Source organism: Diachasmimorpha longicaudata, unplaced genomic scaffold, assembly GCF_034640455.1.
Source record: "Diachasmimorpha longicaudata isolate KC_UGA_2023 unplaced genomic scaffold, iyDiaLong2 ctg00000089.1, whole genome shotgun sequence".
Classification (NCBI taxonomy): Eukaryota; Metazoa; Arthropoda; class Insecta; order Hymenoptera; family Braconidae; genus Diachasmimorpha; species Diachasmimorpha longicaudata.
The window spans coordinates 251,173-259,645 of NW_026973913.1; the positions used below are offsets into that span (position 1 = coordinate 251,173).

The window sequence follows — 8,473 nt, forward strand, 5'->3', positions numbered from 1 at the left end:
TTTCAATGATGTCTTGGAACGTTGATCCTATTTTTGTTGGTATGCAAAAATAGCATCACAGAATTTTTAATTAAAAAAAATATATATTCATATATAATTGAATGCATAAAATGAAACTAAATTCTATACAACTAATTTATATTTTATCAAGTAACCGATATTATTAATTTTCAATGATGTCTTGGAACGTTGATCCTATTTTTGTTGGTATGCAAAAATAGCATCACAGAATTTTTCATTGAAAAAAATATATATTCATATATAATTGAATGCCTAAAATAAAAATAAATTCTATACAACTAATTTATATTTTATCAAGTAACCGATATTATTAATTTTCAATGATGTCTTGGAACGTTGATGCTATTTTTGTTGGTATGCAAAAATAGCATCACAGAATTTTTCATTGAAAAAAATATATATTCATATATAATTGAATGCCTAAAATAAAAATAAATTCTATGTAACTAATTTATAATTTATCAAGTAACCGATATTATTAATTTTCAATGATGTCTTGGAACGTTGATCCTATTTTTGTTGGTATGCAAAAATAGAATCACAGAATTTTTAATTAAAAAAAATATATATTCATATATAATTGAATCCATAAAATTAAACTAAATTCTATACAACTATTTTATAGTTTATCAAGTAACCGATATTATTAATTTTCAATGATGTCTTGGAACGTTGATGCTATTTTTGTTGGTATGCAAAAATAGCATCACAGAATTTTTAATTGAAAAAAATTATATTCATATATAATTGAATGCATAAAATTAAACTAAATTCTATATAACTAATTTATAATTTATCAGGTAACCGATATTATTAATTTTTAGTGATGACTTGAAAAGTTGATGCTATTTTTGTTGGTATGCAAAAATAGCATCACAGAATTTTTAATTGAAAAAAATATATATTCAGATATAATTGAATGCATAAAATGAAACTAAATTCTATACAACTAATTTATATTTTATCAAGTAACCGATATTATTAATTTTCAATGATGTCTTGGAACGTTGATCCTATTTTTGTTGGTATGCAAAAATAGCATCACAGAATTTTTCATTGAAAAAAATATATATTCATATATAATTGAATGCCTAAAATAAAAATAAATTCTATGTAACTAATTTATAATTTATCAAGTAACCGATATTATTAATTTTCAATGATGTCTTGGAACGTTGATGCTATTTTTGTTGGTATGCAAAAATAGCATCACAGAATTTTTCATTGAAAAAAATATATATTCGTATATAATTGAATGCCTAAAATAAAAATAAATTCTATGTAACTAATTTATAATTTATCAAGTAACCGATATTATTAATTTTTAATGATGACTTGAAACGTTGATGCTATTTTTGTTGGTATGCAAAAATAGCATCACAGAATTTTTAATTGAAAAAAATATATATTCATATATTTAAATGTACAAAATTAAAATAAAACCTGTATAACTGATGTATAAATTATCAAGTAACCGATATTATTAATTTTTAATGATGACTTAAATGTTGATGCTATTTTTGTTGGTATGCAAAAATAGCATCACAGGATTTTTAATTAAAAAAAAATATATATTTGTATATAATTGAATGCACACAATTATGATAAATTCCCTTTTATTTATAATTAATTTATTATTCAATATTTATTCATATAAAGGTTGACAATGTAATCATGGAACGGGCAATATATTCTATGTTCAGGCGGTCGAAGTGGACCTACAGGTACAAGTACGCGGGACTCTTGATGCACGTGTTTTATACTAGGTCGGGCAATGGCTTCGCTTCCCATATCCAAGTATACTTCGCTTATAGTATAGCACAGCATTGCCACGAGTCCAAGTCGAAGACAGAATGACTCTCTATGTGGTACGCGCTACGGCGTTTGATATTTCGTGTGTAAAAGGATATAATATTATTACTTTTTCACTCATTTTTTTTTTAACAGAGCGTTAACTTACTTCACTCCAAGTAAAATTATAAAGTTGTCAAAATGAAAAAAGTTATTTCTTATAACCATGTCGTTTAAAAATCTAACGATGAATGTTTTCACATTTACAAATGTGGATGAGAGGAAAGTGTTTGAAATTAAAATCAGCAAAACATCTCAAAATGTATTTGATGTTAATAAAACAAATACAAAATAAAATGTGTTGCACATTTAATTTAAAAAATGTGTTATATCAACACCTAATAAAATGAAAAGAGTTTCATATTTTAAAAGAAAAAAAATCGAAGCTCCCTGGTTGATCCTGCCAGTAGTGATATGCTTGTCTCAAAGATTAAGCCATGCATGTCTCAGTACATGCCGAATTAAGGTGAAACCGCGAATGGCTCATTAAATCAGTTATGGTTCCTTAGATCGTACTCACATTTACTTGGATAACTGTGGTAATTCTAGAGCTAATACATGCAAAATAGACTTCTAACCAGAGATGGGAGGAATGCTTTTATTAGATCAAAACCAATCGGTGGTAGGTTTTACCTATCCATCGTTAACTTTGGTGACTCTGAATAACTTTGTGCTGATCGCATGGTCTCGTACCGGCGACGAATCTTTCAAATGTCTGCCTTATCAACTGTCGATGGTAGGTTCTGCGCCTACCATGGTTGTAACGGGTAACGGGGAATCAGGGTTCGATTCCGGAGAGGGAGCCTGAGAAACGGCTACCACATCCAAGGAAGGCAGCAGGCGCGCAAATTACCCACTCCCGGCACGGGGAGGTAGTGACGAAAAATAACGATACGGGACTCATCCGAGGCCCCGTAATCGGAATGAGTACACTTTAAATCCTTTAACGAGGATCCATTGGAGGGCAAGTCTGGTGCCAGCAGCCGCGGTAATTCCAGCTCCAATAGCGTATATTAAAGTTGTTGCGGTTAAAAAGCTCGTAGTTGAATCTGTGTGCCACGCTGTTGGTTCACCGCTCGCGGTGTTTAACTGACATGATTGTGGGACGTCCTACCGGTGGATTTAGCTTTGTGAAAGCAAAGCGGTCCAACTAATATCCCATCGCGGTGCTCTTCATTGAGTGTCGAGGTGGGCCGGTACGTTTACTTTGAACAAATTAGAGTGCTTAAAGCAGGCTTATCTTCGCCTGAATACTGTGTGCATGGAATATAGCTGTTACAAACCCAGAAATCACAGTAACTAAGCTCGGACACTTGTGTAACACACACTTTGTGATCGCTGAGCTTATACACAACAACAAGAGCACTTATGTGGCAAGTGGATATTTCCAACTCTGCCAAGACATCGATGAACATATCGATCACGTGCAAAAAGTGATGGAACAGCTGAGAGGCAAAGAACTCTTAATTGCCATAGATGCTAATGCATGCTCCACCCTATGGGGAGCAAAGAAAACAAACACCAAAGGTGAAAAACTCGAAGCATTGATCGCCCAGTGGGGATTGCAAGTCGTAAATGAGGGGGACACGGCTACCGTCTCATCGGAAGTCGGAGAAGGTCACCCAGATGTGACACTGGCAACACCTAGAATGTATGAACACATCTACGGATGGAAAGTACACGATGGGTGGACATCCAGTGATCACAGAGCAATCACGTTTACAATTACACCTACTAAAAACGGGAAAATAGTCAATACCCAAAGCAGCGAAAGCTGCAAAGGGTATGTGACGAGTAAAGCCGACTGGAATCTCTTTACAGAGCGATTAATGCATGAGTGGCATAGCAAACCCTATAACGATCTAACCAACCGTACCCAGGTCATTGAGCAGGTAAAACACCTCAGTAAAGCACTACGAAAAGCCTGCAACACGTCCATTCCTATTCGGAATAGTCGAGCCAGGAAGGTTCCATGGTGGAATCCTGAGCTCACAAGACTCAAAAAAGTGGCATACAGGGCTAGAAGGAAACTCCAAAGAAATAAAGATCCCACAAAGAGAGCACAAAAACTCGAGGAATATAGAAGGGAGAAATGGATCTATACACAAAACATTTTCGAAGCGCGCACAAATAAGTGGAAAGAATTCGTTACCCTTAACGGGAACGAGAATCCATGGAGTTTCGTATACAAACTCCAGACAGGAAAAATCAACACCAAAGATGTGATCAATAACATAAAGCATGACAATGAGTACACAACTGACTGGCAAGCAACAGCCAAAGCCATGATGGATAAGTTGTTTCCGGAAGACTGTGAGGATGGAGAGACGGAGGGCCAGAGGCGAGTCCGGGCGCTGAACGAGCGAACACCAGAAGGCGAAATGAGACTCTTCACTAAGGAAGAGCTAACAGCATGCATAAACAAGATGAAGTTGAAAAAAGCCCCAGGGCCAGACAACTTCAGCTTGGACATATTAAAAGCTGCAATGCCAATAATAAGCGAAGACCTGCTTAAAATATACAACGCCTGTCTCATACACTCCCTTTTTCCAGATTCATGGAAAACAGGGAGAGTCGTAACAATTAAAAAGGGCCCCGACAAAGACGAAACAGACCCGTCATCGTATCGGCCAATCTGTCTCCTACCAATCCTCGGTAAGATACTGGAAGCACTTATGCTAACTAAACTAACTGGGGTAATTGAACCACAATTATCCCAAAGTCAATATGGCTTCAGATGTGGTAGATCCACGGAAGACGCCATAGTCCAGTTGAGAAACATCGTAAAAAACTCAAGTCAAAAATATGTTATGGCCATCTTTCTTGACATAAAAGGTGCCTTCGATAATGTGTGGTGGCCCAGTGTTCTGAGAGCGCTGAGAGAAAAGGATTGCCCCAAAAAACTATATTTGCTCATCAACAATTACCTCTGTAACAGGAAGGTAATGATGAGAGAGTCTGCTCTTGAAGTCATCAAGCCTGTAAACAAGGGCTGCCCTCAGGGATCAGTCATCGGACCCACGCTTTGGAACCTCATCTTCGACTCGAATCTGAAGATGCTTGAAAATATGAGCTGCAAGACGCTAGCATATGCTGACGATCAAGTAGTTCTAATTGAAGGGCACAGCAGAAGAGAGTTAGAGGAAAAAGGCCAAGCTGCACTAGATGCGATAGTTCGTTGGTGTGACGAGAACAAGCTCACGCTTGCTGCACATAAGTGTGAAATGTTACTTGCAAAAGGTAACTTTCACAAGAAGACGTCTCCGGACGTCAGAATCAAAGGAACTAGAGTGAAAAGAACAGAACTCTACAAGTACCTAGGAATCACCTTTGGTACAGGTCTAAGTGTACAAGAACACGTGAGAAAAATCTCAGAACGAACCAAGGACCTATTTGAAAGGCTGGGCAGAGTGGCCCGACGAGAATGGGGAATAGGCCTAAAAGCGATGGGAACAATATACAAAGGTCTCTTCGTGCCGATAGCTACCTATGCGGCAGCAGGATGGCATGATAGAATGTTAAGGTTAAACCATGTTAAGGTTAAACTTAACATGGCTCAGAGATTTGCGTTGATCAAAGTCACAGGTGCATACCGAACCGTTTCTGCGCAAGCGCTGACGGTACTGACGGGGAATGTGCCCGTTGCACTGGAATGTATCCGCAGAACAGCGCAATATAATCTGAGAAAAGGGAATAAAATAGAGATTGAGGATCTTGTACATGACCCCGAGAGGCGAAATCCCGGGGAAAGGCTAGAAAAATGGAGAGCACGAGTCCTGAAAGACATCGATAGTAAAATCAATGAAATGTGGCAGCGAGAGTGGGAAAACTCTGAAAAGGGTAGAACCACTTTCAAATATCTGCCAAACGTCATCACACGGATGAAAGCTGAATGGCTTCTTCCAAATAGATTTGTCATCCAGTTCATGACTGGCCATGGCAACTTCAAGAGCAGACTTCACAAGCAGGGATCCATAGATTCAGATCTATGCCCTTGTGGTGAAGAAGAAACGGACATTCACGTTCTGATCGACTGCGACAGGTACGATCTCCTGAGAGAGAAGTACATGAAGCGGTTGGGTATGCGCGTGATGGACGTACAAAAACTTGCTAAAGATGAAGAATCATTTCGGATCTTTCAGGACTTTGCAAAAGATCTACTTACTGAGAAAATCGCCTTTGAAGCTCGGGAACTCGAATTACTAAAGTCCCCAGGGGAGGACGCGTAGGGGGGGCAAACAAAACCCTCAGAAACCCCTTAGCATCAAACAATATATAGAGACATTGAAAATAGAGGTGGAGTAAAAATATACACTCAGTGGTTCGGATCCCACTTAAAAATGTAGGTCCACTCGTGTTCTCGCATGAGGATGCGAGGATAAATAAACACCACAGCCAAATCGATAGTAAGAATGTGGAAAACTTAAATAGCGAAAAGAGCAAGCCGATGAATGAGACTAAACAAATGCTGGTATGCAATTGCGAGGTACAGCATAGTCGAAAGCTTCACGTAGTGATGCTTAGGAGGCAACTCTCTTTTTTTTTTTTTTTTTTTTTTTTTTTTTTTTTTTTTTTTTTTTTTGTGTGCATGGAATAATGAAATAGGACCTCGGTTCTATTTTGTTGGTTTTCGGAACCCCGAGGTAATGATTAATAGGGACAGATGGGGGCATTCGTATTGCGACGTTAGAGGTGAAATTCTTGGATCGTCGCAAGACGAACAGAAGCGAAAGCATTTGCCAAAAATGTTTTCATTAATCAAGAACGAAAGTTAGAGGTTCGAAGGCGATCAGATACCGCCCTAGTTCTAACCATAAACGATGCCAGCTAGCGATCCGCCGAAGTTCCTCCGATGACTCGGCGGGCAGCTTCCGGGAAACCAAAGCTTTTGGGTTCCGGGGGAAGTATGGTTGCAAAGCTGAAACTTAAAGGAATTGACGGAAGGGCACCACCAGGAGTGGAGCCTGCGGCTTAATTTGACTCAACACGGGAAACCTCACCAGGCCCGGACACCGGAAGGATTGACAGATTGATAGCTCTTTCTTGATTCGGTGGGTGGTGGTGCATGGCCGTTCTTAGTTGGTGGAGCGATTTGTCTGGTTAATTCCGATAACGAACGAGACTCTAGCCTGCTAAATAGGCGTACTTTCTGGTATTTTGAAGGCCCTCGATTTCGGTCGAGTGGTTTTTACTACCGACGTACAAATAAATCTTCTTAGAGGGACAGGCGGCTTCTAGCCGCACGAGATTGAGCAATAACAGGTCTGTGATGCCCTTAGATGTTCTGGGCCGCACGCGCGCTACACTGAAGGAATCAGCGTGTCTTCCCTGGCCGAAAGGCCCGGGTAACCCGCTGAACCTCCTTCGTGCTAGGGATTGGGGCTTGCAATTATTCCCCATGAACGAGGAATTCCCAGTAAGCGCGAGTCATAAGCTCGCGTTGATTACGTCCCTGCCCTTTGTACACACCGCCCGTCGCTACTACCGATTGAATGATTTAGTGAGGTCTTCGGACTGGTGCGCGGCAATGTTTCGGCATTGCCGATGTTTCCGGGAAGATGACCAAACTTGATCATTTAGAGGAAGTAAAAGTCGTAACAAGGTTTCCGTAGGTGAACCTGCGGAAGGATCATTAACGTGTTCTATTCCAAAAAGAGAATATAAAATTTTGAATTTTTATTCTTTATATTGATATAATATCATATTATATCAATAAAACCTTACGTTATATGGTGTAAAACATGTGAAAACATGTAACCATATTATATACGTATGATAATATAATGAAATTTATAAATCATCACTATATCATCGATTATGTGGGGTAACCTATTTGATGGGAATTTTTTTTTCATCATGATGGGTATTTAACGTGCCCAAGGTTTAGTAATGATTTTCGCCACACAAGATACAATTGGTGATGATGATTTTATATAAATTTCAATTTTTTTTTCTTCATGCCGTAAGTAATTGGATGGATACTTTGTTCTCAAAGTTGATATTCTTTTTCCGTGTACGGTAAAGTGAACACAAGTCTGAATAGTAATAAAATTGAATTTTGTGTTTGCTTAGGCATCTTGTATTTTTTATTGAAACAAGATTGCGAGATTGGATTGAATATTTTTATATTCAATGACTGTTATTTTTCAAAAAAAAAAAAATTTTTTTTATGATTACCCTGAACGGTGGATCACTTGGCTCGTGGGTCGATGAAGAACGCAGCTAATTGCGCGTCAACTTGTGAACTGCAGGACACATGAACATCGACATTTCGAACGCACATTGCGGTCCACGGATCCAATTCCCGGACTACGCCTAGCTGAGGGTCGTTTGTTTTAAAAAAAACTGCTTACAATTTTATATGTGTTTATCTGTCTATATATGACAGAAAAATATTTGATAAATTGTACAAGCGTGTGTAAAGTTGAATGCTCGTCAAGATAATAATATTTGATTGAGAGAGAGAGATTGAATTTCTTCTCAAATATATATAAATTATTATACGACGTCATTTAAAATTACGTATTGAAAAATAATATATTATGAATTTTTCACATATATTATTTGACGATATAAAGAAAAAAAGAAGTTGTTGTTGTTA

General features: G+C 37.9%; 1 non-coding gene across 1 annotated transcript; it reads left to right on the forward strand.

The window, feature by feature from the left end:
* Positions 1–8,046: 8,046 nt before the first annotated feature.
* LOC135171721 (5.8S ribosomal RNA) lies at positions 8,047–8,201 on the forward strand. The gene has a single exon (XR_010300602.1). It is a non-coding gene; the product is annotated as a 5.8S ribosomal RNA (ribosomal RNA).
* Positions 8,202–8,473: the final 272 nt, after the last annotated feature.